Raw genomic sequence first — 24,938 nt, forward strand, 5'->3', positions numbered from 1 at the left:
ACTTTTCTACCCCTGTGTCATCCTGGGGAGACTAAAAGCTTGAGGATTTCGTAAAATCACCTCACCAACCGTTTTAAGCAACCGTGGGGCAATTGATGCCACTTAACCCTAGAACGCATGACCATAAAAATCTACACTTTCACATACCTGGGACCTTTTAGGCCCGTGTGCAAATAACATGGAATAACTCAAACTCAAATAACAAACAACTATATACATGAAGAATACCTAGAGTTTCAAAATTCTAACTAAAGTAATCTTGCAGAAAATAGAAAACAATTAACAGGGTGGGCCTGCGAGGCCCCAGGTATGCGTTCTAGGGTTAAGTGGTGTCTGTGCCACAATTTTGGGAAAAAATGGAGACTCTTTTTGGAGTCCCCTTGCTGTGTCTTACGTGACGTTGGTATCGTCAATTCTAGGTGGCTTGGGTCGCTCCCCCCCCCCCTTTTAACTGTAAGAAACTACATACACTATGGCTTGGGGTAACACAGATGGTTGAGTGTGAAGAGCTGTTTACTCAGAGGTCTGCTCCAAATCTTCAGTGTCTGCTAATCAGCGTAGAATTTGTAACTGCATCTAGCATAGGCAATACTTTGGGCGTAGTAGCCCAGCTGCGAAGCAAGCTGCACCGCTTGTGTATCTAATAAGAATTTTTAAATGCATCTAGCCTAGGCAGACTGTGGGGACCCCCAACCAAACCCAGACGCTCAGCCCCTCTACCGCCCCCCTTTCCTTGACAATACAATAATGTAACTCTTACAACTGGATGGGTGAGGATCAGTGAAACAGCTTTATTAACTCTTTATACTCATTCCATTAGAAAGGCATTTTATTTCTAAAATAATTCAGCTTGTTGCAGCATGCCCTGGCTCTCCACTCCGGTAAGTTGGCCAACAAGTGTAACTCTCCAACATGTCCTTTCTATTTCCAGGCCACGGAGGATCCTGCGTACTCGTATGCAGGACTCTGACCCCCACCCATCACTCTTAACGCTTATTCCACTCCATCCTGGAGTCCTGACAGGAATATGTCCAGTCCAATATCCATTAAGTGAACACCATCGGGCCGTATGAGGCCTGCTGTATCTCCTTCCAGTTGTCGGTGTCGTATCACTACACCGCCTCTGTCTTTTCTAAATTTTGCCATCCGAATATTTATTACCCGCCTTGTCCGTTCGATGGCCGTGATGTCTCGCGCACCTTGCCATACCGCTATCGGTTCAATCTCTGACCATACTATAGCTAGTTTTGTGAAAAATTCTCTGAAGCGCTCAGTGTCTAGTTTCATTATTGCCATTAGTTATGCGCTCTTGTAATGACCTAGGTCATTTCCCCCAACCTGTATAACTAAGATGACCAGACCTCTTGCCTCTCTCCCTACCTTGATTACCTCCATTAGTACCTGTGGCCATAGCAGGCTTCTAATACCTCTGCAGTTGAAATATGTGTTATGAAACTCTAATTTCCTCCCGCCTGGGCGAACTTGCGCCCTTTTTTCTGCCCAATATATTTACGAGTGGCCTATCACCCACACTGTTGGCTTAGCGTCACCAGTAAAAGAAACAAACCACGTTAGGATAACAAGTCCGGTCTTATGTATCTTGCCAAACACGTGGATCGCCATCTCCCTATCCTGTGAACTTCCGTTTCTGACAGTCCTGCTCTTGCTGCTTCCGTGGCCACGCCTATGCGGAATGAGTGTGTCCCGTAATCTTTGGGGTGGTTCCCTGCCGATGTTATGCATTTATTAAATATAGCTTGGAACTGGTATCTTGATAATGGCGTTCCATCAATGTGTGATAGGAAGAAATTACTTTGTGATCTGATGGTTATATATGTTTTTACTATTGTTACCCGACTCAGTGTACCGTTTGTGGGTTGTAGAAGTACCCAAGTGCCCCTGCCCGCTGGAACCGTTTTCGATTGGCGTATGCATAGACGTATTGCATTATTGGCTATGACTACGTCCTGGTGTAATAAGCCTCCACTGGTGGTAATTTTGGATTGAGGGACTAATTCGCTTATGCATAGCGCCCCGAAGAAGGCGATCACAAATGCAGTAGACAGTAGTGTTGCTTCAAATTGTGAGTGTCATGTTAATGGTGTTAGGGATATGATGTGAGAAATCAGTTTTAGTGACACGGGACGGGACGTCTACACTCCTGACTTGGCTGACCCCTTTTCCACCCATTTATGGATTGTCTGATGATGAATCTTTGTCACATCTCCCCAATTCAGTAGTTGGAAGTGAAATGCTACTCCGGTCAGACACCGCTGCGCTGACGCCCCTGATATGCCCCTCATCATTAGCTGGTGGAGAATTTCTATGGTGACTTGTGATCTGGCTTGTTCACATTGGTCAACCCGTCTGCCTGCTACTAGTCGTGTCCACTCTTCCCATGCCTTACCGTATGCTTGCCACTTCGACGGGGCAACTGACGCTCTGATTAATGGCATCAAGTATTCGCCACTAGATCCCATAGGGAGGGTGGGCAACTGCTGCCCGATGGGTGGGCGTTGGGGAAGAGCTCTGTGAAAATCTGCCAATTGAATTGTTATAAAGCGTTAGCAGCAGCTTTACACCCCTCAGCATAGTGGCTAGCGCGGACCCATACATTGTGTTTTAGGCACAGGAATGCTAGCCGGCGTAGTAGGCCTAGCACTGGGAGAGACAATGATGCCATCTTATTAATGCAATGCGCTAGGCTGGTGTTTTTTGTTATGAAGCGTATATTTTTGTTAGCCAGGCGCACGCTCCATATTTCTATTGCTACCACTATTGGGAAGAAAAATTATTTTCAGGGCTAGATGCAGCTAAAAATTATTATTAATTTCAAAGCTGGTGGAGCTTGGTATAGATGCCCTAATACAATGAGTACCACAAACTGCTACAAGCCGAAATATTTTTTCAGAGCTAGATGCAGAAAAAAATAATATTGAGTTTGCAACCTGATGGAGGTCAGTATAGATGGACTAATAGAACAAGTCCCACACACTGCTAGTAGCCGAAATATTTTTTCAGAGCTAGATGCAGAAAAAAATTATATTGAATTTGCAACCTGATGGAGGTCAGTATAGATGGACTAATAGACCAAGTCCCACACACTGCTAGAAGCCCAAATATTTTTTTCAGAGCTAGATGCAGAAAAAAATTATATTGAATTTGCAACCTGATGGAGGTTAGTATAGATGGACTAATAGACCAAGTCCCACACACTGCTAGGAGCCGAAATATTTTTTCAGAGCTAGATGCAGAAAAATATTATATTGAATTTGCAACCTGGTGGAGGTTAGTATAGATGGACTAATAGACCAAGTCCCACACACTGCTAGAAGCCGAAATATTTTTTCAGAGCTAGATGCAGAAAAATATTATATTGAATTTGCAACCTAGTGAAGGTTAGTATAGATGGACTAATAGAATGATGCTATGCCCAAAAGATTTTACTTCACTAGGTGCAGTAAAAAAATTGGTATTCTATACACAGGTGGTGTAGCTTGCAACACAGATAGGCTACTCCACTGACTAACACATTCTGCAATAGGCCAAAAAGGATTTGCTTTGCTAGATTCAGCCAAATGCTGTGAAAAAAACTTGCACAGTGTAACATACCTGGCGGCGTCTTTGCATAGTGGTCCATCTCCCACTGTGCAAGAGCGCGCACTTGAGAATGTCTCTCTGGCTTCCCTCCATGCTGTCTGTTTGTGTCTGGTTCTGCTGCTTAAGGGCGGCGCCCGATCACTTCCTGCTTTTTGTACCTGCTGTGGGTCACACCCCTTGTGCGTCCTCAGCCTATTGCTGTCTGTCACCTGGCATTTAACCCAGCTGCTCCAATCAATCCCTGCCTGAGCATCTTGCCCTGTCAGTTGGCTTTTGTCTCTGACATGCCAGGTCCTGTCTATGTTACCTGTCTTGCAGTATCTGTTCCCATGTCTGTACTGTGTCCTATCTGTGTACCCTAACCTGCAGTCTGTACACGTTCCTTGCCTCTTGTCTGCCTATCCTGGAGGCTGTATTTCCAGGCCTGTCTGAACACGCTCCTAGCCTGTTCCTCCCGCCTTCTAGGGGCCGATTACCTAGACCTGCTCCTGTATCTTGTCTGTCCTGTCTGAACACGCTTCTTGCCTGTTCGTCCCGCCTCTCTGGGGGCCGTATTCCCAGACCCGCTCCTGTATTCCGCTGCAGTGTCGGTCTCCTCCGTACACTCAGTTCCAGTCTGAACTCTCTCCTATCTTTTACCGTTTTTTTCTCTATGTCCGTTCCTTTCCTTTTTCTGCAGAGTCTGAACTCGTACCTAACTCCTGCTTGTTGTCTCTGTACTCCCGTTTGTGAGTTTGTGGTCCACTCGCTACTTCTCTGCAAGTACCCTGTGGGTATCTGGCTCTGCCTTTCCCTTCCTGTCTGTTCCGTGTGAACAGAGCCCTGTCCCCCCTGCTCTGCCTTGCTCTCCGCTCCAGGCGGCCTCGTCCTGCTCTGCTCTTGCTCACCGCTCCAGGCGGTCTCGTCCTGCTCTGCTCTTGCTCACCGCTCCAGGCGGTCTCGTCCTGCTCTGCTCTTGCTCACCGCTCCAGGCGGTCTCGTCCTGCTCTGCTCTTGCTCACCGCTCCAGGCGGTCTCGTCCTGCTCTGCTCTTGCTCACCGCTCCAGGCGGTCTCGTCCTGCTCTGCTCTTGCTCACCGCTCCAGGCAGTCTCGTCCTGCTCTGCTGTTGCTCACCGCTCCAGGCGGTCTCGTCCTGCTCTACTCTTGCTCACCGCTCCAGGCGGTCTCGTCCTGCTCTGCTCTTGCTCACCGCTCCAGGCGGTCTCGTCCTGCTCTGCTCTTTCTCACTGCTCCGGCAGTCTCGTTCTGCTCTCTCCCTTTACCTCACTGCTCCGGCAGTCTCGCTCAGCTCCCTCTTTCTCACTGCTCCGGCAGTCTCGTTCTGCTCTCTCCTTCTTTCTCACTGCTCCAGCAGTCTCGCTCTGCTCCTTCTTTCTCACTGCTCCGGCAGTCTCGTTCTGCTCTCTCCCCTTTGCTTGCTGCCCTGGCAGTCTCGCTCTGCTCCCTCTTGCTCGCTGCTCCGGCAGTCTGCTCTTACCCTTTGCTCGCTGCTCCGGCAGTCTCGCTCTGCTCTGACCCTTTGCTCGCTGCTCCGGCAGTCCTACTCTGCTCTGACCCTTTGCCCGCTGCTCCGGCAGTCCTACTCTGCTATGACCCTTTGCTCGCTGCTCCGGCAGTCCTACTCTGCTCTGACCCTTTGCTCGCTGCTCTGGCAGCCTCGCCCTGCTCCCTCTTGCTCGCTGCTCTGGCAGTCTCGCCCTGCTCCCTCTTGCTCGCTGCTCCGGCAGTCTCGCTCTGCTCCCTCTTGCTCGCTGCTCCGGCAGTCTGCTCTTACCCTTTGCTCGCTGCTCCGGCAGTCTCGCTCTGCTCTGACCCTTTGCTCGCTGCTCCGGCAGTCCTACTCTGCTCTGACCCTTTGCCCGCTGCTCCGGCAGTCCTACTCTGCTCTGACCCTTTGCTCGCTGCTCCGGCAGTCCTACTCTGCTCTGACCCTTTGCTCGCTGCTCCGGTAGCCTCGCCCTGCTCCCTCTTGCTCGCTGCTCCGGCAGTCTCGCCCTGCTCCCTCTAGATTGCTGCTCCGGTAGTTTGCTCTGACCCTTTGCTCGCTGCTCTGGCAGTCTCGCCCTGCTCCCTCTAGATTGCTGCTCCGGTAGTTTGCTCTGACCCTTTGCTCGCTGCTCCGGCAGTCTCGCTCTGTTTCCTCTTGCTCACTGCTCCGGCAGTCCTACCCTGCTCTTACCCTTTGCTCGCTGCTCCGGCAGTCTCGCTCTGCTCAGACCCTTTGCTCGCTGCTCCGGCAGCCTCGCTCTGCTCTGACTCTTTGCTCCGCTCCTGGCGGCCTCGTCTTGCTCTCAACCTGCTGTGTTTGTATACCGCTTCTGCGGTTCTGTTCCAGAAGTCCCAGTCTGTACTGGGTTCTATCCTCTCTGTGCTCCAACCTGTTGTACCTGCCAGTACCTCCCCGTCTGCATACCAGTGTGCCAGCCTAAACCTTCCAGTTCCTGTATTCCCCGGTGTGGGCCAACAGCCGTGTCCGGAGTCTGACCTGGAGTAGACCCTGGTACCTCTGCTCGGTTCCTCCCTGGTGCACTGGCATCGTATGCCGTCGTGCGATCTTGGTCGGATCGGGCAGACACTTAGTTACGCCCCTCCAGGCACTCTCCGGTACGGTATAGTGGAATCACTACAATCACACGCACACGCCGCTCAGCCCGGGCGTGTGCATTACACACAGCACTGGCACAGACCTGCCTGGCAAAAACTGATAGGAACTGATGTATCTTAGTCCTGAAAAGGACTGCAATTACAATTAGTCTTTACTCCCAACCTATCTATTTAAGAGCACAGACCTGCCTGATAAAAGTCGTAGGAAATGATGTAACCTAGTCCTTAAAAGGACTGCAACCACAACTCTTCCCTACTCCCAAGCTATCTGTAGATTTGTGCGAAAATTGGCTTGAAATTAACAAGGTATAGCGCACACAGCAACAGCAGTGCCGTCTAACACGCAGCTGCAGCAGTGAGAAAATGGTGGTGACGGGGAAAATGGCTGGGTCTTATAGGGCAAGGACTTGTGACATACACTGCCAAAGACACATGCCCTTGCTTGTGTGAAAAAAAGCACTTCGCTCCGTGTGTGCGCTGCTGATAGGCTGACAGATTGCACCTCCCCACTGTAAATGCGGGAAAGAGAAAAAAAAATGGAGATCTTCATTATTCCTGCAGAGATCCATCCCCTGCCCCTCCCCCCGCCCCGCTGTACACTCAAACTGCGTATTAACATTAATTTTCAGCATTACTGAGAAAAAATCCAGTTATGATTTTGGTGCACGAACAGTTATCGAACATAACTTCGAACAGCTGAATTTTTTTCAAATCGTTCGTGTTCGCCAAACGGCTCGAACACCGCCCAAAGCAGCTCGAATTTGAGATTGGCGAACAGTTCGAGTCGAACACCACTCATCTCTAGTTACCGCAATAGCTGTTCACTTTTCCATCTATAAATTTTGGTCTCTCGACTGGCCAGCTTCGAGCAGGGCAACAGAAAATCACATGTAGCGATCTGAGGAGCCATAGTCACCCGAAGGTGATGGTGTGAAAGTGCAAATACTGTCGCAAGAGGTGGATAATGATGAGACAGAATGGACAGAAAGTCAGGAGGAGGACCAGGGTGTGGAAGTGGAAGACGAAGCGGTGGACGATGAAGTCACTAACCCAATCTGGCAAGGAGACATGTAGAGCGAGGACAGCAGCACACAGGGGTAGGGAGGCATAGCATAACAACAGGCAGGAGCAAGCAGTGTGGTGGCCACAGACACAAGGCGGGCAATTGCTTCCTGGAACACCAACACGACGGAAGTTGCCAGTACAACTGTTAGGTCTTCCTGAGTCTGGTTCTTTTTTAAAGACTATTTAGATAACCCCAAAAAGGCCATTTGCAACATCTGCCAGGCCAGCATCAGCAAGAGCAGCAAAACCACCAGCCTGACCACCAACAGCATGCTCAGGCACATGACAGCAAAGCACCTGAAGAGCTGGGCCAAACACCAAAGTCCAGAAACAGTGTCTCCGAGTGACACTACTGCCTCTTCCGCTGTTGTGCTTTCACGCCAATCCCCTGTCCATGGCGCATGCAAAGATGCCACCCGCTCTGCACCTGTTATTGCAACCATCACCGTCCCCATCCTTGTCCCTTTGCAGCGTTCAGTTGTCCCTACAACAGTTCTTGGAATGCAAGCGCAAGTATGCAGCCAGCCACCCACCCACCCACAGGCCGCAATACTAAACTGACCCATTTCTGGACTGCTTGCACTTAAAATGTTGCCTTTTAGGCTCATGGAGGTGGAAGTTCTCCACAGCCTCATGGTGGCGGCGGCGGCTGGTTGTCTATACTCGGTCCCCAGCCACCACTATTTCTCCCGGTATCGTCTCCACCTTCCACAAGCGTGGGTCCCAGAAAATTACACGTGTCCTTCCCAGTGCATTTAAGTGGGAAGGACCGCCTAACCACAAACATGTGGACATGTGAATGTGGCAAGGGACGGTACATCTCACTGACGCATGTCACTTGGTTAATATTGTGCTCAATCTCCTAGACAACGACCAAATTATTCATGATGGTTGGATCATTCATCTCCTTAGCTTTGTGTTACTTAGAATGCAAGCACAAGTATGCAGCCAGAGACCCACCTACCCACAGGCCGCAATACTAAACTGCCACATTTCTGGACTGCTTGCACTTAAAATGTTGCCTTTTAGGCTCGTGGAGGTGGAAGTTCTCCACAACCTCATGGTGGCGGCGGCGGCTGGTTGTCTATACTCGGTCCCCAGCCACCACTATTTCTCCCGGTATCGTCTCCACCTTCCACAAGCGCGGGACCCAGAAAATTACCCGTGTCCTTCCCAGTGCATTAAAGTGGGAAGGACCGCCTAACCACAAACACGTGGACATGTGAATGTGGCAAGGGACGGTACATCTCACTGACGCATGTCACTTGGTTAATATTGTGCTCAGTCTCTTAGACAACGACCAAATTATTCATGATGGTTGGATCATTCATCTCCTTAGCTTTGTGTTACTTAGAATGCAAGCACAAGTATGCAGCCAGAGACCCACCCACCCACAGGCCGTAATACTAAACTGCCACGTTTCTGGACAGCTGCTTAAACTTAAAATGTTGCCTTTTAGGCTTGTGGAGGCGGAAGCTTTCTACAACCTCCATGCTCGGTCCCTAGCCGCTACTATTTCTCTCGGTATCAAGTCCGCCTTCCACAAGCGCGAGTCCCAAAACATTACCCATACCCTCCCCAGTGCACTTAAGTGGGAAGGACTGTATAACCACAAACATTTGGACAAGTGAATGTGGCCAGGGACGGTTCATCCCACTGACGCATTCCACTGGATTAATATTGTGGAAGCCGGGTCCCTGGGACGGAACACGTCCTCCTGACGCAGTGGATTGCGGGCCCTGGGTCAAGGAGAGTTACCCCTACATTCTTCAGCTTCTGCACCACCTCCTCCTCCTCCTCTTCAGCCTCCATCTCCATCACTTTATTCATTTTTTTCAGGACATATTCCTGATTATTTACTTAAACTTCGTGTGTGGCAATAACAATAAGCAGGACTGTATGCTTATGTGACAAACTGCACACCATTGCAGAGTTGTTGAAAGCTGTATCAGAGAACCTGGTGTCAGCTCTGAAGCTAGGCAAGCTCGCACATGTACCATGCCTGGCCCATGTGCTTAGTGGTTCTGCAGTTTCTCAAAATCTATACAGATCTGCCAGAGCTGCTTGTGAAAGTACACCGCGTGTGTGCCCATTTCAGAAAGTCAGCTACAGCTTCCGCTGCCCTGGCAAGTTTTCAGCAGTGTTTGCAACTTCCTGCTCACCGACTGGTGGGCAATGTAACTACGCATTGTAAATCAACGTTGCAGATGTTTGGAATGATTTTCTGTCTACTGAAACGCTCGCTGCTCACAATTGAAGAGGAGGCATTGCAGGCGGAGCAAGGAACTGTACAGGGTGATGCTACCCAGCCCAGGCTCATCTCAGCGCGGATTGGGTGATAATGAGGAGGAGGAGGAAGAGAACATAGACAGTAATACTTTTGGTGAGAACAGGGAAGACGTGGCTGTTGGCAGTGTGGCACACAAAGCCAACTTTATATTCCCCTGCCTTTACCGTGACCATCGCGTTGTACGCATTTTAGGCATTACAGAAAACTGGCACGGTATGAGAGAATTCTTGGAGATAGAGGTGTGAGGTTCTGATTAAGGAGGATGTCTGTCTTAGATCAGTTGCAGAACGGAGGTCACAGGAGGGGTGATACACAGAAATGAGGGAAGAGATAAAGGTCGGTGCAGAACTGTGGACAGCTTGGTTGGTGAGAGAGATGAGTTTGTATTGTATTCTGTAGTGATTGTTTAACCTTACCCGTGCAATGACTGGCACTGGGTAGAGGTGTCAGTGAAGCGACTTGATAGAAATATGACCTTGTATGCTGCATTTAGAAGGTATTGGAGAGGAGACAGTTTGTTTAGAGGGAGACCGATTAGAAGAGAGTTTCTCTAGTGAATAAGAGCGACAGTAAGAGTTTTTGCAGTGTCAAAGGTGAGAAAAGGTCGACTTCTGGAGAAGTTTTTAAGGTGCAGGTGATATGAGTGAGTGAGTGATTTTCCACATTGAATAAAGGAAAGTTGTGTGTCAAATAAGACTCCAAGATAGCAGGCGTGCCGAGTGGGAGTTATGGTGGCAGCACATAAAGAAAGTTGCAAAGTCAGGTATAGGTAGGTTAATAGAGGCAGGAAACCGAAGGAGTTAATTTTTGGAGATATTAAGTTCAGGCTCTGGTTGAACAATTATAACAAAAAAAAAATTCCCATCTGACAACGCTGGTGGCAATGGTCACAGTCAGACAGTTCATTGGACAACCAAGGAGTACAAGTGAGGAAGACACAAACCAGATGCGGCAGAGGCAGGAGAATGCTGTCAAAGGTCTGTGACAGTTTTCTCAGACCCTCCCAGCACCCAGGCCCTGATACACTGGGTACTCTGACAAGGAGGGAAAAGTTTTGGAAGATGCAAGCTGGACACGTGGTATGAACTGTCTTTCTACGCCTTGCAGGTCCTGGCCGCTAGCGCTTTGTCAGAGATAGTTTTTAGCGCTGCTGGGGGATTATAACTGATAAAACTGATAGGCACATCCGCCTGTCAACTGAAAATGCTGACAGGCTGACTCTTATAAATATGAACAAGGGCTGAATTGGGCGAGACTTCTCAACACCACCAGATGATAGCATAAAACATAAACTCAAATTCAGTGGTTATTTTTTGGGGGGTCTATTCCCATGCACCCCTTCACACCCAGACATGGGTATACCCTTCAGGAATTGTTCTATTTTATCCTCCTTCTCCTCCTCCTTCATCACCATATCACCAGGGAGACCGTGATGCAACACCCACATAATCTTTTTAAGGGTGTTTCTGATTAGAGACGAGCAAATATTTCAATATTCGGTTCGGATTATATTCCCTGATTTTGCAATATTCACCAATGTAATGGGTGCCAAAACCAAATGTATACACAACACCTTCAAACGGGACCAAAAGCTGCCAAACACATCAATTTAGGGGCAGTCACCAGGAGAGTGCTATCAATTTACCCAGAGTACAAGTAGTATAATTATTATTATTCATTACTATAGTGCCATTTATTCCATTGCAAGAGCAGAGAGGACACTGCGCGTGAGGGCGCACAAACAGTCTATAAGGGATGGGTGAGAATACAGTAGGCGAGGGTACAGCTGGTCATGCAGCTATATGGTGGAGCAAGGGTTACCTCAGGTTGTAGGCTTGTCGGAAGAGGTGGGTCTTCAGCTTCCTTTTAAAGGTTTCAACAGTAGGCGAGAGTCTGATATGTTGGGGTAGAGAGTTCAAGAGTAGAAGGGATGAACAGGAAAAATCTTGTATGTGATTGTGTGAAGAGGAGATAAGACAGGAGTAGAGAAGAAGATCTTGTGAGGTGCAGGTATGTACCGGGAGACTAGGTCACTGATATATGGAGCAGACAGGTTGTGGATGGCTTTGCATGTCATGGTTATTGAAGTTTCTGGCCAAAGGGGAGCCAGTGAAGGGATCATAGATTGCAGTCTTATAGAATGCTGGAGCCAGTCCACAGTAAAAAAGCAGCCATAGAGTGTCCAGGAACCTTCCCACACACTATTCTTAGCTAGGGCTGCTTCTCGGCAGGGTTTTACGGGACCACCAGAGAATCCCTCAAAATCAAATCCTCTCGTGGGCCCAATGTTTTTCACTGACACCTCTTCTCGGTGACAGTTGTATTTTACCACAGCCATATTCTTTAGCTCAGTGAAAGGACTGGCATAGAGGGAAACCGTATTTACTCCGGCTGTCATTTCTCCGCCCCTTGTTTCCGTTTATTGTCACACACAACAATGTCTGGCTGTATGTTCAGCAGTGAGAGCCACAGATCAGGCTGCTGTGTTACAGCTTTCAACAACTCTGCAGCGGTGGGCTGTTTGTCACCTAAGCATTAAGCATATTATCTTCAGCACAGCCTTGGCCAAGGCAGTGCTGCAGTGCTTCCAGCTTGCGACTGATGTGGTCATTTTGGAGATGGAGGCCGAACCCGTGGAGGAGGTGCAGGAGCTGAACAATGTGATTACATTGAGGTTACATTGGCGAGTCTGATTTTTATACTAAGGAAAGATCCTACTGTGTTTTTATTTTTTTATTTTTTATTTGTTTACGTCTCTTCAAATGTGTATTGGAGTGCGTCCTAAATTTTGCAGCCCTTGAAATTGTTGCATATGCTATAACAATATAGGATACACAATCCTTAATAATGGGAAGGACAATTCAAATAGATTCTAACTTCAAGAATATTAACTGTCTTATCTGAAATTCTTTTATGGGTGAGGTATCGCAGTATGAATAGCGTATTACACCGATAAAGCCAGATATTATTGCCTTATACTGCATGTTGCTGGTGCTGCCCAAAAAAATGTAAAATCTATTCTATTCCCTATCCATAACGCTGTCAGACTCATTTACAATAGGAACAGGTGCTGCTGTTAGGTGGCATCATCACCAGCTACACATGAGTGTTCATTCTGGTCACATAAATCTCTTCCACAGTCCATAACTTTATTTTTTTTATTTCTTTGGCCTTATATACAAGTCAATACCCTGGAAATAATGTTTCTTAACATTTTTTCATTTTAGCTTGTTTTTTTTTTGTCAGTCCACCAAAGTGGCGTAATACTCTGACAACATTGTTCACAGATATGCTATTTGTCAGCGGCCAACTGAAAATAGGTTTGAACCCTCAACTGCAATACTTTAAATGGAGTGTAATATTTGACATGCTCACAATAATTGCTTGATTTTTAGGGCAGTCATATGGGATAACATCTGATGGCAACGGTTTCAGGCAGTTGCCTAATAGTATGGTATTTTTCAGCGACCAAGTGTCAATTGGCTCAACAAAACACAGGTGGCTGACTTTAAAAGGAGTGGAATATTTGGCACGCTCCACAAAATTTCTGCATTATTATAGCAGTCATATGTATCACGTGCGTCTGATCATTGAAAAAAGTTCCTCTGCTTCCACAATACAGTAATATGAATAGAAAGAAAAAAAATCTGGCTGTTTTCTGCGAACAAGCAAATAGAGCTGTAAAATGGTGTACACTGACACACTGCTACAATCTATAAATGGAGGACAATATTTTCCATGTTCACTAGTGTTGAGCCACCCCCGTAGTGTTCGAGTTCGGTTCGTCGAACACCCGTGTGTTCGCCGAACTGTTCGTCGAACTGTTCGTCGAACACCTTCGAACACCGTTAAAACCAATGGCAGGCAAACAAAAACACATAGAAACACATAGAAAACACCTTCAAAGGTGTCCAAAAGCTGACAAACTGCTCAGAAGACACAACTAACACATGGAAAAGTGACAAGTACATATAGTCATGCGAAAAGAAAAGAGGTGGAGGAGTAAAAGGAGGGGGAGACACAGATATAGGCATGTCATGCCCTTCTAAAATCCAAAAAGTGAGAAGCCGACACGTTCAGTCCGCTCCTGCCCGTGCCACCTCCGTGTCGCCGGGTTTGTGCCAGAGCCGCGGTGAACCCTGACGGCCAGCCCCCCTCTCCCAATACTGGTGCCTGTCCGCTGGTGGGTCGAGCGAGCCCCCCTGTGGTGGAGGCAGCTCTAAGCTTTTTAATTTAAATTGTCTCTCTAATTTGAATGAATACACTTTAAATCCATTTACAAGGATCTATTGGAGGGCAAGTCTCATGCCAGCAGCCGCGTAATTCCAGCTCCAGTAGCGTCCACTAAAGCTGCTGCAGTTAAAAAGCTTTTATAAGGATCGAGCTCGGCTGTCCACCGCAAGGCATCCTACTGCCAGTCCCAGCCCCTATGCCTTGGGGTGCCTCCTGATGCTCTTCACTGAGTATCCCGTGGTCCCGAAGCATTTCCTTTGAAAAAATTAAGTGTCCAAACTACAGGTGGTGTAGCTTGCTTAACAGCCGGGATAATCCGCTGACAAGCAGACACTGCTACTAGGCACAAAGTATTTCCTAGGCTAGATGCCGTTAAAAATTTGTAATTAGATACTCTCGTTGGATGCTGAGAAAGCATTCCATAGAGTCTCCTGGCACGCCATATATGATTCTCTTAAAAAGCTTGGGGTAGGGGTCTAGGGGACCCTTTTATAGCCAAAATCACGGCCCTGTATCACAATACGTCTCCTAGGCTGAAGATAAATGGAACTGTAGCACCCTGAGGGCTCGGTTGCTATAGAGGTATTGCACCTCACCCAGAGGTGTGATATCTCACTCTCAGGTAAGGATGGAGTGTGGATCAGGACCCGACACCTGCATGCATTACACCACATTGCCGTGGGGCAGGGCGACCAATATGCCTCTGAGATGGGCACGACAGTCCCTGTCCCTGGCTGGAGTGGGGGGAGGGAACACTGAGGAAGGGGAACCCTGTAGTGCAGGAGCAGGGAGGAAGCAGTTCCTGGGTGCATTGAGAAGGGAGTATAAAAGGTGGGCACCATCTTAGCTCAGTGCAGAGAAGTCTGAGCAGAAGTGGCAGGGAGCAGGGGCTCTGCATGAGCTCTGCTCCGGAGGCGGGCCTAGTAACAGAGGCCCAGGCCTGGAAGAGGGAGAAGTAAAGAAGAGGAGCGGAGAAGGCTCCAGGAACGAGGAATAAAGGGATCCCAGGGGTGCGGACGGGCGAGTCGCCACCGCACGCCCGAATCCACCTGCGTGGAGGGGTCAGGCCAAAGGGGAAGACCGGTCCCCGAAACTAGTGGAGGCAGGAAACAACCCACAGCTAGAAACCGGAGGCTGTGACATTTTATGTGGCGCAGCCCCTCGCTACACCCGCTAGGAAGGCACCACATAGGGTCAGGGAAACTGGCGCCAAGTTTACCAAGAGGAGGCCCGAGGCAGCCGGACAGAAGGGTTGGTAAGAAAGGCCAGACAAAGAACACACAAAGGGGGTCCTGTGAAGCGCTCCAAAGTTATCTGGGAGTTGTCTGAGCCCCTCACCTGGTGAGCACAGTACGACGTGGGCAGCCGTTACCTGCAGACGTGGTCTGGATAATAAGAACTGTGAGTAAAGGCCCTGGACTGCATCACTGACTCCGTGTCGTTACTGCTGCTGCCCTGCACCATCACCCCCATCCTCCGCATACACTGTCCTGAGGCTATACTCCTCCCGTGGGGAGTTATGCTACGCTCTGCTGCACCCACAACACCAGCCCTGCAGCGGCGGTTCACTCTGACCGCAATCCACGGGTGGCGTAGTCGGACATTTAAACATCAAAACCACATAAATAGTTCCGCCACTGGTTTGACCACCCTGAGCCACGGAACCGGGTCGCCGCCATGAAGACTACAACCACCAGCATCCACCAAAAAGGGTCCGGCTCCGGGTGTCCCAAGGCCCAGGGGGTGCATCAGAACAATTTCATCACCTTTCACAATCACCAATGGGACAAGGCAGGGATGTCCTCTGTCCCCTCTCTTATACATCCTAGTGACGGAGCACCTGCTCTCATCAATTCGCCATAACCCCAATATTAGGTGGATTGAGGTGGGAGGCACCGAGTACAAGTGCTCTCTATTTGCTGATGATGTCCTAGTATATATCACTCAATCACATATATCCATCCATGCTGTTATGGCTGAAATAGATCACTTTGTTACATGGTCAAATTTTAAAATCAATGCAGCGAAGTCTGAGGCCCTCGATGTCTCCCTCCCCAAATCCATATAGGATTCCATCCTGTCCAACTTTCCCTTTGCCTGGCCCTCACAGGGTATCAAATACTTAGGAATTCCTATTCATAGAGACCTCTCCCATCTATGTTATCTTAATTTTGGGCCCTTTATTGAACAACTCCATACAGACCACGGTTGGCAAGTTAGAACTGTAAGATTCACTATGTGAACCACTGGTGTTTTGTGGAAAAGCACATGTACACTGCGTTCCAAATTATTATGCAAAAAGTGTTTAGGAGTGATAAGGGAAGAATTTGTTTGTCAGTTAAACTCATTGATGGTGATGTGTGTCAGGGCTCTTTATATCACTGTAAGCAATTGCAGACACCTGTGCTAATTAGTTTGGCAGGTGTGTCCAATGAAAGGCAAGACTACTTAAGAAGGCTGTCTCACATTATTAAGCAGCCTACATTTTCTGCCAAAATGGGAAAGAAAAAGGATGTGTCGGCTGCTGAGAAGCAACAAATTGTGGAGTGTTTAGGTCAAGGCATGACTACAATCAACATTGTGCGATGATCAGGATGAAGTGTCTTGGCAATCAAGAAGTATGTAGCTGATTCACAGTACACACGTGTGCGTGCTGATAAGGGCAAATTGAGGACTCTTTCCTACAGGCAATTACGTCAGGTTAAAAGAGCAGCGGCAAAAAAGCCTTGTCATAGCAGCAGACAAGTTTTTGAAGCTGCTGGTGCCTCCAACGTCCCCCGAACAACAAGATGCAGGGTCCTTCAGAGGTTTGCAGCTGTGCATACGCCATCCTGTCGACCTCCTCTATCCACTTCACACAAGCAGAAACGTCTCCAGTGGTCCAAACATTACATGAAGACTGATTTAAAAACTGTTTTGTTCACGGATGAGTGCCGTGCAGCACTCGATGGTCCAGATGGATGGAGTGGAGGATGGCTGGTTGATGGACACCCCACGCAAACACGGCTACAGCGCCAACAAGGAGGAGGTGGAGTAATGTTTTGGGCTGGAATCATGGGGAGAGAGATTGTCGGCCCCTTTAGGATCCCTGAAGGCGCTAAAGATGAACTCCATAATGTATGTGGATTTTCTCAAACAGTACTTGCTGCCATGGTTCAAGAAGAAGAACCGTGTATTTCACAGCAAGATCATTTTTTTGCATGATAATGCACCATCTCATGCTGCACATAAAACATCTGCATCTCTGGCTGATATGGGCATAAAAGGGGACAAACTTATGGTGTGACCCCCATGCTCCCCTGACCTCTACCCCATTCAGAACCTCTGGAGCATCATCAAAAGGAGTGTCTATGATGGTGGGAGGCAGTTCACATCTAAGCAACAGCTCTGGGAGGGTATTCTGTCCTCATGCAAAACAATTGAAGCAGAAACCATCCAAAACCTGACAAATTCAATGGACGAGAGAGTTCAGAAGCTCCTTTCGAACAAGGGGTCCTATGTGAAAATGTAACATCACCTAGAATAAAGTTTTGAGTTGAAAACTGTTTGATTTCAGTTTCTAATAACCTGCTAATGCTTATAATTTCAAAAATGACCATTTTTTTGGTCTTTATTAAAATGAAAAGGTTGATCGAAAAGTTTGGGGGATCTAAGAGTGTGGCAACCCAGTAGTCATGATTACTTCGAATTCTGACAATATGAGGGTCATGTTGCAGGTAGTGCAGCAAGAAGGCACTTATGTGTCTTGCGCATCTCGGAGCCCCAAAATTATTTTCCGGGCTAGATGCAGCTAAAAATTATTATTAATTTTAAATCTGGTGGAGCTTAGTATAGATGGCCTAATAGGATCAGTGCTGCACACTGCTACAAAGCCCAAATTATTTTCCAGTCAAGATACAGATAAACATGATTAGTAATTTTAAATCTGGTGGAGCTTATTATAGATGGCCTAATAGAATCAGTGCTGCACACTGCTACAAAGCCCAAATTATTTTCCAGCCAAGATACAGATAAACATGATTAGTAATTTGAAAGCTTAAAACGGTTGGTAGGGTGATTTTAACCAATCATCAAGCTTTTACTCTCCCCAGGATGACACAGGGGTAGAAAAGTCGTTTCGGATCCATGATTTGTTCATCTTTATGAACGTGAGTCTGTCTACATTATCAGTGGAGAGCCGCGTGCGCTTATCTGTCAGCACACCACCAGCAGCGCTGAACACACGTTCAGACAGAACGCTGGCTGCGGGGCATGACAAGATCTCCAAGGCGTAAGTGGCTAGCTCCGGCCATTTATCCAGATTGGAAGCCCAAAAAGAGCAAGGGTCCAGTGACACAGTCATGGCTTCAATGTTTACTTGGAGATACTCCTGTACCATCGTCTCTAGGCGTTGACTATGTGTCAGACTTCTTGTCTCCTGTGGCCTTGCAAAGGATGGGCTAAAAAAGTGGTGAAATGATTCCGCAAAATTGATGTTACCAGCAGATACTGTGGTTCTGTTACGGTTTGAGTGCTGAACACTTGACGGTCCCACGGTTGGCAAGTTGGAACTGTGAGATTCACTACGTGCACCACTGGTGTTTTGTGGAAAAGCACATGTAAGATTCTGCAACAGTCTCTGCTGATACTCCTGCATGCGTGCATCCCTTTCTATGGCAGGAATAATTTCTGCAAATTTACTTTTGTACCGGGGATCTAACAGTGTGGCAACCCAGTAGTCAGGATTATTTCTAATTCTCACAATTCGAGGGTCATGTTGCAGGTAGTGCAGCAAGAAGGCACTCATGTGTGTTGCGCATCCAGGAGCACCAAGTCCCTGTTGTGTTGGTGGCGAGGTAACAATCATGCTTCCTTCCTCTGTCCTCTCCCCCCAACCTCGCACAACAGAAATGTGATCAAGGTCTCCCTCATCTGATGAGTCTTCCATCAGTTCGTCCTCCACTTCTTCCTGGGCTCCTGCACCTTCCTCACTAGTTTGGCTGCTACCATGCGCCCTGGTAAAACCATCTCCCCCACCCTCACATGCCTGCCGCCTTGGTGCTGCCAACCGTCTGGACCTTGCAGATGTTAGCCCTTCAGCATACAACTCCTCCTCCTCTACTTCCTCCACCTCCTCTTGTGCCACCACCTGACTCCAAATTCTGTTTAACATGTGCTCCAGCATGTAAATCACCGGAATAGTCATGCTGATAATGGCATCGTCAGCACTAAACATCTTCGTCGCCATTTCAAAACTGTGCAGAAGGGTGCATAGGTCCCTGATCTGAGACCACTCCTCCAGCGTGATTTGCCCCACCTCTGGATCTCGTTGGCCCAGGCTATACGTCAGAAAGTATTGCACCAGGGCTTGTCGGTGCTGCCACAGTCGCTGCAACATGTGCAGAGTTGAATTCCACCGGGTAGGCACATTGCATTTTAGCCGGTGAAGTGGCAGGCCCAACGACTTCTGTAGAGATGTAAGTCGCTGAGCTGCGGGATGCGAACGGCGGAAGTGAGCACACAGCGACCGTGCCCTCTGCAGAAGGCCATCTAGTCTGGGATAGTGGGCTAAAAATTGCTGGACAACCAGGTTCAACACGTGAGCCATACAAGGCACGTGTGTGACATTGCCCCGGCGAAGGGCCGCACCCAGGTTTGCAGCATTGTCGCACACGGCCTTCCCTGGTTTCAGGTCCAGTGGAGACAACCATTCATGAAATTGGTTCTCCAGAGCTGACCACAACTCCTCAGCTGTGTGACTCACATTTCCCAGACATTTCAAAGTAAAAACCGCCTGATGCCGTTGAGCCCTACTGCCAGCATAGTAAGGAGGTGTGCAGGATCCCTTCTGCGCAGTTAGAAAGCTTGTGGCATGACCAGACAGGCTTTGGGTGCAGGTGGAAGACCGAGAGGAGGTTGAAGAGGCAGAAGCAGTGGAGGAACTTTGACATAAAGAGGATTGACGCACAACTCGTGGGGACGGCAAGACTTGGACAGCAGCTCCTTGTCCTGCTGTCACCATAGTTACCCAGTGCCCAGTCAGCGACATGTAACGCCCCTGTCCATGCCTACTCGTCCAAATGTCTGTGGTGAAATGCACCCTGTCACACACAGAGTTTCTCAAAGAAGCGGTGATGTTGTGTGCGACATGCTGGTGGAGCGCAGGCACACCTTTCTTTGAGAAGTAGTGCCGACTGGGCATCTGGTACTGGGGCACTGCGACGGACATAAGGTCTCGAAAATCCTCTGTGACCACCAGGCGGAAAAGCAGCATTTCTGTAGCCAAGAGCTTACAGATGGTGAAATTCAACCTCTTAGCTTTCTCATGGCTAGGAGGAAATGGTCTTTTACTTGTCCACATCTGAGGGACCGAGGGCTGGCTATTGTGCTTAGACGGGGTTGATAAGGGTGTCCCCGGCAAACTGCCGGTCTGTGAGGAAGATGCAGGCGGACATGTTAGGTTGCCTTGATCCAAAGGTGGTGCTATCGATGTCGGACAGCGCTCAACACCAGCTGGTGTTACCACCTCCAAAGAAAATGATGACCTGCCAATCACGCTGGCTGTTGCGGGTAAAGAGGTGGCAGGTCTGCGCCCCAAAACAGGTGTGACTGCTGTCCCCCCAGTCACAGAGGATGAAGAGGCCGCGGATGCACAAGATATGGCAGACGGTGGTTGGCCCGGCCGGCTAGGCCGCATTGTAGCACACTGAGCTTCCCACTGCAACTTATGCTTCATGTCCATGTGCCGGTTCATGCATGAAGTACTCAAACTATGTATTTTTTGGCCTCTACTTAGCTTTTGCTGACAAATGTTATAGATAACACGAGTTGGGTCATCTTTATCGATCTGAAAAAATGCCCAGGCTATGCAAGGCTTAGCACCCATGCGACCTGAAGAGCCACCACGACTTGTGGTGAGAGGCAGAGTTCTGTTTGAGGATGCAGTTGTTGACGTGCTTCCAGTACTACGTCTCTGTCCAGGAAGGCGCAACCTGACCTCGTCGTCACTAGCATCTTCCTCCACCTCCTCTGCTGACCTCATCTCTTGGCTGACTGTGGGTTGACAGTAAGTGGGATCTCCAACCTCATCATCATCACCCTGTGCGTTATCACACCCGTCGTCCTCAGAGCCAACCTGTTCCTGCCCTGGCAAAAAACTAAACTTGTCGCTCCAATCAGGTATTTGAGTCTCATCATCGTCTTCCTCATTGTCTCCACCAACAGGAGTTACAGTTTGGGAATGAGGGTCTACATTATGGTCAGAACCTTCTGCGTCTGGTCCTGGATCCGACTCATAAAGATTCTGGGCATCAGTGCAGATCATTTCCTCGTCTGGATTCACAGAAGCGCTGGAGTCGACCTCTGATTCCCAGGCTATAGTATGAGTAAACAGCTCTGCAGACTCAACCATCTGTTCTACCTCATACTCAGACGGGCAGCTGGAGATTTGGGAGCTGTGAGGAAGCAAGTGCGATTGGGGTGACACCTTTGAGGACTGGAGTATTTGTGATGCTGAAGTTGATGTGGAGGAGAGCCCACTTAAAGGAGCACTTGATATCCGTTGAAGCAGCTGCTGTTTTTGTGCCTCATCTGGAATTTGTAGCGATTGGCGTGGCCGTAAGAAAGGGATCTTATCACATTGTCCGCTAAAAGAAGTAGACATTTTAGTTTGGCTGGAAGATGGTCTTTCTTCTGCAGATGTTACTGTTGCTTTAACACCTACCCCACGGACACAACCTTTTTTCCCCTTCCCAACATGCCTATTCCCCTTTCCACCAGCAGCAGGCCTTTTTCCACTCATTTTGGTGGTTAACTAATTCACAACTCTGGAGTTGTTTGCACAAAAAAACAATGGATGGGAACCGAGCAGAGCTGAGTGGCCAAACTGTGGTATTAGGCCAAAACTATTGGCTGGGTTAGATGCAGAAAAAAATTATATTCAATTTGCAACCTGATGGAGGTCAGTATAGATGGACTAATAGAGAAAGTCCCACACACTGCTAGAAGGCCAAATATTTTTTCAGAGCTAGATGCAGACAAAAAAATATTTTTAATTTGCAACCTGATGGAGGTCAGTATAGATGGACTAATAGAGAAAGTCCCACACACTGCTAGAAGGCCAAATATTTTTTCAGAGCTAGATGCAGAAAAAAATTATATTCAGTTTGCAACCTGATGGAGGTCAGTATAGATGGACTAATAGAACAAGTCCCACACACAGCTAGAAGCCCAAATATTTTTTCAGAGGTAGATGCAGATAAAAATTATTTTTAATTTGCAACCTGATGGAGGTCAGTATAGATGGACTAATAGAGAAAGTCCCACACACTGCTAGAAGGCCAAATATTTTTTCAGAGCTAGATGCAGAAAAAAATTATATTCAGTTTGCAACCTGATGGAGGTCAGTATAGATGGACTAATAGAGAAAGTCCCACACACTGCTAGAAGGCCAAATATTTTTTCAGAGCTAGATGCAGACAAAAAATTATTTTTAATTTGCAACCTGATGGAGGTCAGTATAGATGGACTAATAGAGAAAGTCCCACACACTGCTAGAAGGCCAAATATTTTTTCAGAGCTAGATGCAGATAAAAATTATTTTTAATTTGCAACCTGATGGAGGTCAGTATAGATGGACTAATAGAGAAAGTCCCACACACTGCTAGAAGGCCAAATATTTTTTCAGAGCTAGATGTAGAAAAAAATTATATTCAGTTTGCAATCTGATGGAGGTCAGTATAGATGGACTAATAGAGAAAGTCCCACACACTGCTAGAAGGCCAAATATTTTTTCAGAGCTAGATGCAGACAAAAAATTATTTTTAATTTGCAACCTGATGGAGGTCAGTATAGATGGACTAATAGAGAAAGTCCCACACACTGCTAGAAGGCCAAATATTTTTTCAGAGCTAGATGCAGACAAAAAATTATTTTGAATTTGCAGCGTGATGGAGGTCAGTATAGATGGACTAATAGAACAAGTCCCACACACTGCTAGAAGGCCAAATATTTTTTCAGAGCTAGATGCAGAAAAAAATTATATTCAGTTTGCAACCTGATGGAGGTCAGTATAGATGGACTAATAGACCAAGTCCCACACACAGCTAGAAGCCCAAATATTTTTTCAGAGCTAGATGCAGAAAAAAATGATATTCAATTTGCAACCTGATGGAGGTCAGTATAGATGGACTAATAGAATGATGCTATGCCCAAAAGATTTTACTTCACTAGGTGCAGTAAAAAAATTGGTATTCTATACACAGGTGGTATATCTTGCAACACAGATAGGCTACTCCACTGACTAACACACTCTGCAATAGGTCAAAAAGGATTAGCTTTGCTAGATTCAGCCAAATGCTGTGAAAAAAACTTGCACAGCACTGGCACAGACCTGCCTGGCAAAAACTGATAGGAACTGATGTAACCTAGTCCTGAAAAGGACTGCAATTACAATTAGTCTTTACTCCCACAATCTATCTATTTAAGAGCACAGACCTGCCTGATAAAAGTCGTAGGAAATGCTGTAACCTAGTCCTTAAAAGGACTGCAATCACAACTATTCCCTACTCCCAAGCTATCTGTAGATTTGTGCGAAAATTGGCTTGAAATTAACAAGGTATAGCGCACACAGCAACAGCGGTGCCGTCTAACACGCAGCTGCAGCAGTGAGAAAATGGTGGCGACGGGGAAAATGGCTTGGTCTTATAGGGCAAGGACATGTGACATACACTGCCAATGACACATGCCCTTGCTTGTGTGAAAAAAAGCACTTCGTTCCGTGTGTGCGCTGCTGATAGGCTGACAGATTGCACCTCCCCACTGTAAATGCGGGAAAGAGAAAAAAAAATGGAGATCTTCATTATTCCTGCAGAGATCCATCCCCTGCCCCTCCCCCCACCCCGCTGTACACTCAAACTGCGTATTAACATTAATTTTCATAATTACTGATAAAAAAATCCAGTTATGATTTTGGTGCACGAACAGTTATCGAACATAACCTCGAACAGCCGAATTTTTCTCAAATCGTTCATGTTCGCCGAACGGCTCGAACACCGCCCAAAACAGCTCTAATTTGAGATTGGCGAACAGTTCGAGTCGAACAACGCTCATCTCTAATGTTCACTACAAATGTCTGGATTTGAATCGCAGAGAACCACATTTTTAAATAGCAGGCCTGTAATTTACTAATATTATTCTACTCAGAGACCTAGTGTGAATAACTTGACCGACACACTGCAACGAAATGAAAATGGAAGAAATGTCTGACTTTGGAACAGTCTTATAGGTGATATGTCTGACAGAGAACCACGGTTTTAAATAGCAGGCCTGTAATTTATTAATACTATTCTTCACAGACACCTAGTGTAAATAGCTTGACCGACACATGTTTTTTTATCGCTGAAATATGGAACAGATCTGGCTTTATTCTGCAGTGAGAACAAGCAAATGGAGCAGAAACATGGTGTACTCTGGATTGCTTTTTAAACAAATAACCAGGATTAAGATAAAAAAAAAATTTGCGCTGGCCCTTCATATCTGGGGTTATGTCTACAAATATGTGTAATTATTACAGCAGCAGCAGACAGGACGTTCAATGGACCCTCTGGTGCTGTATCATACACTGCAGTCTGCCACATACACTGCCTGCTTGCCTAGCACTGTTTATATGCAGCTGGATTAGTCCTCAGAATGACTGTTAGTTCAGATATATATATATATATATATATGTATGTTGTGGAATAGCTATACTAACAGGACGTTCAATGGACCCTCTTGTGCTGTATCATGCACTGCCATCTGCCATATACCCTGCCAACCTGTCTAACTCCTGCTATCACCACTGAATATATGCAGCTTGATTAGTCCTCAGAAGGACTGTTAATTCAGTTGGATATATATATATATATATATATATATATATATATATATATATATGTTGTGGAATACCTATACTAACTATAAACAAGCAAATCTCTCCCTGTCGCAGCAGCACCTCTCCCTACTCTGCCAGATTCCGGGGTAGACTGTGACGAGCATAGCGGCACCAGGTCTTATATAGACCTGATGATGCTGTGCTGCCAGCCAATCATTGTAATGCCACAACCAACATGGCTACGGCATTACAGTGTGTGGCAGGCAATCCCTGCATGTTTATTGGCTCTCTA

This window comes from Phyllobates terribilis, unplaced genomic scaffold, assembly GCF_046119375.1.
Source record: "Phyllobates terribilis strain yellow unplaced genomic scaffold, ASM4611937v1 Scaffold_1__5_contigs__length_1240528914, whole genome shotgun sequence".
Taxonomy (NCBI): Eukaryota; Metazoa; Chordata; class Amphibia; order Anura; family Dendrobatidae; genus Phyllobates; species Phyllobates terribilis.